Source organism: Papio anubis, chromosome 17 (assembly GCF_008728515.1).
Source record: "Papio anubis isolate 15944 chromosome 17, Panubis1.0, whole genome shotgun sequence".
Taxonomy (NCBI): domain Eukaryota; kingdom Metazoa; phylum Chordata; class Mammalia; order Primates; family Cercopithecidae; genus Papio; species Papio anubis.
In genome coordinates, this window is record NC_044992.1 from 69,814,560 (window position 1) to 69,820,478 (window position 5,919).

General features: G+C 51.8%; 1 protein-coding gene across 1 annotated transcript in view; it reads left to right on the forward strand.

The window, feature by feature from the left end:
• BIRC5 (baculoviral IAP repeat containing 5) overlaps positions 1–1,522 on the forward strand; it is a 12,627-nt gene extending 11,105 nt beyond the window's left edge. Inside the window, exon 4 of the mRNA XM_003913516.4 lies at positions 1–1,522. This exon is cut by the window's left edge and continues 356 nt beyond it. The gene's annotated coding sequence lies outside the window, so the exon portion shown is untranslated.
• The last annotated feature ends 4,397 nt before the right edge of the window (positions 1,523–5,919 follow it).

Genomic DNA, 5,919 nt, shown 5'->3' on the forward strand with positions numbered 1-5,919 from the left:
TTGATTCCCAGACTTACCAGGTGAGAAGTGGGGGAGGAAGAAGGCGGTGTCCGTTTTGCTAGAGCTGATGGCTTTGTTCACTTGGTCAGAGCCTTCCACAGTGAATGTGTCTGGACCTCATGTTGTTGAGGCTGTCACACAGTCCTGAGTGTGGACTTGGCAGGTGCCTGTTGAATCTGAGCTGCAGATTCCTCATCTGTCACGCCTGTGCTGCCTCAGAGGCCACTTTTTTTTTTTTTTTGGTAGATGCATGACTTGTGTGTGATGAGGAGGGGAATGGAGACAGAGTCTCCAGCTCCTCTACTGTTTCACAACGTGTCTTTCTTATTTTGTTTGAATTGTTAATTCACAGAATAGCACAAACTACAATTAAAACTAAGCACAAAGCCATTCTAAGTCATTGGGGAAACGGGGTGAACTTCAGGTGGACTTGGAGACAGAATAGAGTGATAGGAAGCGTCTGGCAGATACTCCTTTTGCCACTGCTGTGTGATTAGACAGGCCCAGTGAGCTGCAGGGCACATGCTGGCTGCTCCTCCCCGAGAAAAAGGCAGTGGCCTGAATCCTTTTTAAATGACTTGGCTCGATGCTGTGTGGGACTGGCTGGGCTGCTGCAGGCCGTGTGTCTGTCAGCCCGACCTTCACATCTGTCACGTTCTCCACACGGGGGAGGGATGCAGTCCGCCCAGGTCCCCGCTTTCTTTGGCGGCGGCAGCTCCCGCAGGGCTGAAGTCTGGCGTAAGATGATGGATTGGATTCGCCCTCCTCCCTGTCACAGAGCTGCAGGGTGGATTGTTACAGCTTCGTTGGAAACCTCTGGAGGTCATCTCGGCTGTTCCTGAGAAATAAAAAGCCTGTCATTTCAAACACTGCTGTGGACCCTACTGGGTTTTTAAAATATTGTCAGTTTTTCATCGTCGTCCCTAGCCTGCCAACAGCCATCTGCCCAGATAGCCGCAGTGAGGACGAGCATCCTAGCAGAGACGCAGTTGTCTGGGCACTCACCAGAGCCATGAACCCCAGACCTGTTTGTATCATCCCGGCTCCTTCCGGGTAGAAACAACTGAAAATGCACTTCAGACCCACTTATTTCTGCCACATCTGAGTCGGCCTCAGACTTTTCCTCTAAACTTGGAGAATATCACAGTGGTTTTTGTTAGCAGAAAATGCACTCCAGCCTCTACTCATCTAAGCTGCTTATTTTTGATATTTGTACCAGTCTATAAATGGATGCTTCACTTTAATAACTTGCTTATAAATTGACTTTGTAGAGAAGCTGGAAAAAATGGTTTTGTCTTCAGCTCCTTTGCACGCCAGGCGGTGATGTGGATCTCGGCTTCTGTCAGCCTGTGCTGGGGGCGGGGCTGAGCTGGAGCCACCTCTCTCAGCCCGCCTGCTATGGCTTTTCCTTAAAGGCCATTCTTAAAACCAGACCCTCATGGCTGCCAGCACCTGAAAGCTTCCTCAACATCTGTTAATAAAGCCGTAGGCCCTTGTCTGAGGGCAACCACTCAGACTTTCAGATTCGTGTCCATGTGTCCGTTTTCCAGGTTCTCTAAGTCAGAGTGGAGTGTGGGAAGGGTTGTGAATGGAGGCTTCTGGGCTGTGGGTGAAGTTCCAATGGCAAGTTAGAGCCCTTCGGGGCAACTGCCACCCTGGAAGGTAGAGACAGCAGTGCCTGCCACCAGAAGAGACCAGCAAGCCAAACTGGAGCCCCCACTGCAGGCTGTTGCCATGTGGAAAGAATAACACAATTGCCAATAAAGTCTAATGTGGTTTTATCTACTTTTTTTTTTCCCCTGGAGACAAGGCCTTGCCCTCCCAGGCTGGAATGCAGTGGAATGAACAAAGCTCACCACAACCTCAAATTGTTGCGTTCAGGTGAACCTCCCACCTCAGCCTCCCAAATAGCTGGGACTACAGGTGCAGGCCGTCACACCCGGCTAATTGAAAAATTTTGTTTTGTTTAGATGGGATCTCACTTTGTTGCCCAGGCTGGTCTCTAACTCCTGGGCTCAAGTGATTGTCCTGCTTCAGCATTGGGATTGTTGGTATTATGGCCGGGAGCCACTGTGCCTGGCCTAGCTACCATTTTTTTTTTTTTTTTTTTTTTTTGAGACGGAGTCTCGCTCTGTCGCCCAGGCTGGAGTGCAGTGGCGCGATCTCGGCTCACTGCAAGCTCCGCCTCCCGGGCTTACGCCATTCTCCTGCCTCAGCCTCCCGAGTAGCTGGGACCACAGGCGCCCGCCACCTCGCCCGGCTAGTTTTTTTGTATTTTTTAGTAGAGACGGGGTTTCACCGTGTTCGCCAGGATGGTCTCGATCTCCTGACCTCGTGATCCGCCCGTCTCGGCCTCTCAAAGTGCTGGGATTACAGGCTTGAGCCACCGCGCCCGGCCCTTTTTTTTTTTTTTTTTTTGAAGCTAGGTCTTTCTCTGTCGCCCAGCCTGGGGTGCAGTGGCTGGATCTCAGCTCACTGCAACACTGCAAGCTCCAACTCCCGGGTTTATGCCATTCTCCTGCCTCAGCCTCCCAAGTAGCGGGGACTACAGGCGCCCGCCACCTCGCCTGGCTAGTTTTTTGTATTTTTTTAGTAGAGACGGGGTTTCACCATGTCAGCCAGGATGGTCTCGATCTCCTGACCTCGTGATCTGCCCGTCTTGGCCTCCCAAAGTGCTAGGATTACAGGCTCGAGCCACCGCGCCCAGTCGTAGCTACCATTTTTTAATGCAGAAATGAAGACTTGTAGAAATGAAATAACTCATCCAAGACAGTAGAAGAAGTAACTTTTAGGGCTGGGATTGGAACCCAGGCAGCCTGGGCCCTCACTGATGAAGGACACTGTCAGCTTGTGGGGGTGGCTGTGGTCGGCTGTCTGATTCTAGGGAGGGAGGGCTGTCTTTAAAGCACCCCTATTCCATTTTCAGACGGCTTTGTCAGAAAGGCTGTCGTGGACCTGACACCTGCCTCCCCAAGGCTTCCACAGATCCTCGCTGTACATTGTAACCTTTTACGTTGAAATGTAAATTCACAGGAAGTTGTAAGGCTAGTACAGGTGGTCCCGATTCCGTTCCCCTCCTTTCTGCCGTTGTGAGGACAGTGCACTGTATTCACTTTCAACATCCAAGGTCTGTGTTGAGAGGGTGAGTTGTGCGGCCCAGCTTGCCCCGGGCCTATCTTGCCATCACGAAGGATTTCCTGACTCAGCTGAATCTAGCTCAACAAAGGACCAACTAAGCTGCAGATTTTCTCTCCACTGGGCTTAGCCTACATTATTTACACCTGTTTTCAGCTGGATGGGCCCAAACTAAGACCTTCACTTCCGGGGTTTCCACGTGGTCCCCAAAGGGGTGACATCCATTCGTTCACTCAGGTATTTGCTTGTGCACCTACAGTGTGCCAGGTGCCAGGTCCAGGAATTGAAGCCCACGAACAACTCTTGGCAGTGAGTTCCCCGGGTTTTTGTTCTCTGAACCGTGGGAAGACAGGTCAGCAAACAGCCATGCACGTCTGCACATGTGTGGCTGGTGTCTGCAGCAGCACCGAGAAGACGGTGAGCTCTGCCCGGGATGGCAACAGGAAAGGGCATCCTTATGTAGCTGTTTGTCCTGGCATAGGTGGCAGGCTGCCAGTGGGACCAGGAAGGGAAGGGGAGGATGCACAGACCGGAAGGAACGGAACGGGCACTGCAGGTGCGCTCTGCGATGTGGGGAAGCACAGGCTGATTCCGGGATGATGCCGGAGAAGTCCTGCAGCCTAAGGCACTGCTCATTCCACGTTACCCAGTGAGTCAAAGCCTCCCAGCAAGACATTTAGTCACTCAAAGCCAGTGCAGGTCTCAGCTTTGTCTGGAGAGGAACTTTCACTCTAGAAAACACGAACTCATTTCCCTTTGAGGAAGTTATTTCTCCAGGATATCATTTCCAGCCACCATCCGGGATGCTGGGCAGATGCTGCAGTGCCCAAACCACGGCTGCCCAAGAAGCTTGTCCCTTAGAAACCCCGTGTGGCCCGGGAGGCGCCTGCCTGCCCCCCTGAGAGTGGGACCCTGTTGGGCTGCCAGGATCGCTGGGCAGGTGCTGGGGAAGCCTGGGTGACCGTGCTGAGCCCCTCACAGGCCTGGGAGTTGTGCTTGGGGATGAGACCTCCTCGCTCTTCGGCTGCCTCCCAATCATGGCCACATCCCACAAACGATACCACTGTCGACAAAAAGTGAAAAGGTGCATGGTTCTAACCTATGGCCCCAACCATGTAAGAGCCCTTAGAATGTGGGGTTTTGACTCGAACAGTGGCTTTGAGTCTACCAGGGGGGATTAGCTTCCTAATGCCCTGAGTTAATGAATTGACCGGTCGGACAGGAAAACTCAGCGAGGTTCATTTTCTGTCGGGGGATGTTTGTCAATGCAGTGAAATCAGTTGCAACAAAGGTGGCACTGAGCTGCTCCAACAGTGACTCAGCCATGGCTCCAGCTGCTTCCCCAGCCCTGTGGGGGAGGTGGCAGATGGTGTCATCAGCCTGGAGCAGAGGGCTCTGCCCGCTGGCATCACAAGGGCCAGGCCTGCTGGTCCTCCAGCTGCTGGCTCCAGGTAGTTACATATGGGTTTACAAGAAGAGAGGCAGGGCCAGGTGCAGTGGCTCATGCCTGTAATCCCAGCACTTTGGGAGGCCGAGGTGGGTGATCATCTGAGGTTAGGAGTTCGAAATCAGCCTGACCAACATGGTGAAACCCAGCCTCCACTAAATACAAAAAAATTAGCCGGGTGTGGTGGTGGGTGCCTATTGTTCCAGCTACTCAGGAGGCTGAGGCAGGAGAATTGCTTGAACCCGGGAGGCAGAGGTTATAATGAGTCAAGATCATGCCACTGCACTCCAGCCTGGGCAACAGAACGAGACTCTGTCTAAAACAAACAAAAAAAAACAATCAATCAATAAAATAAAAATAAGAGAGGCAGGGTGCAGTGGCTCACACCTGTAATCCCAGCACTTTGGGAAGCTGAGGTGGGAATACTGCTTGAGGCCAGGAGTTTGAGACCAGCCTGGGTAACAAAGCAAGACCCTGTCTCTACCAAAATAATAATTTAAAAAATTACCCAGGAATGCTGTGACATGCCTGTGATCCCAGCTACTCTGGAGGCTCAGGTGGGAGGAACACTCGTACTAGGAAGTTGAGGTTGCATTGAGCCGTGATCACACCACTACACCACTGCACCACTCTAACCTGGGCGACAGAGCAAGACCTCACCTCTGGGGAAAAAAAAAAAAAAGAAGAGGCTTGGATGCCACATCGTTTTTTGTCACTTATAACTGGAATTTCGTCCATCAAAAGCCCATTCAGCACTGATTTCAGTGATAGGGGTCTGATGCTGGCTTGGAAGAGGCCTGACAGCCTAGAGACAAGCTTGGAGCTCCAAGTTGATGAAAGAATGATGAATAATGAAAAATAATGGGTTGTTCTAAAGCAGTGCCTTTTCATACTGGGCTAGGGTATAATTTGGGTCCATTTCAAGGGACATATACTAGCAGAATTCATCAAAGTAGCCCCTCGAAGGCTGGTGCCTGCTGCCTCGGGGACAATGTAATCAGTGGTTCCAGCTGCACATCTAGGGTTGGAAACACTGAACCCAGGCTTTCTCATGCAGATGGGGTATGGATTGCTAACGTGGTTGTCTCCTAGCACTGCAGCATGAGTGAAACACGTGTCCATTCTGCAGAGACGCGGCTCTGTGATGCTGAAACCTCCTTCTTCTTTTTTTTTTTCTTTTGAGATGGAGTCTCGCTCTGTTGCCCAGGCTGGAGTGCAGTGGTGCTGTCTTGGCTCACTGCAACCTCCGCCTCCCGGGTTCATGCAGTTCTCCTCCCTCAGCCTCCTGAGTCGCTGGGACTACAGGCGCCCATCACCACGCCCGGCTAATTTTTGTA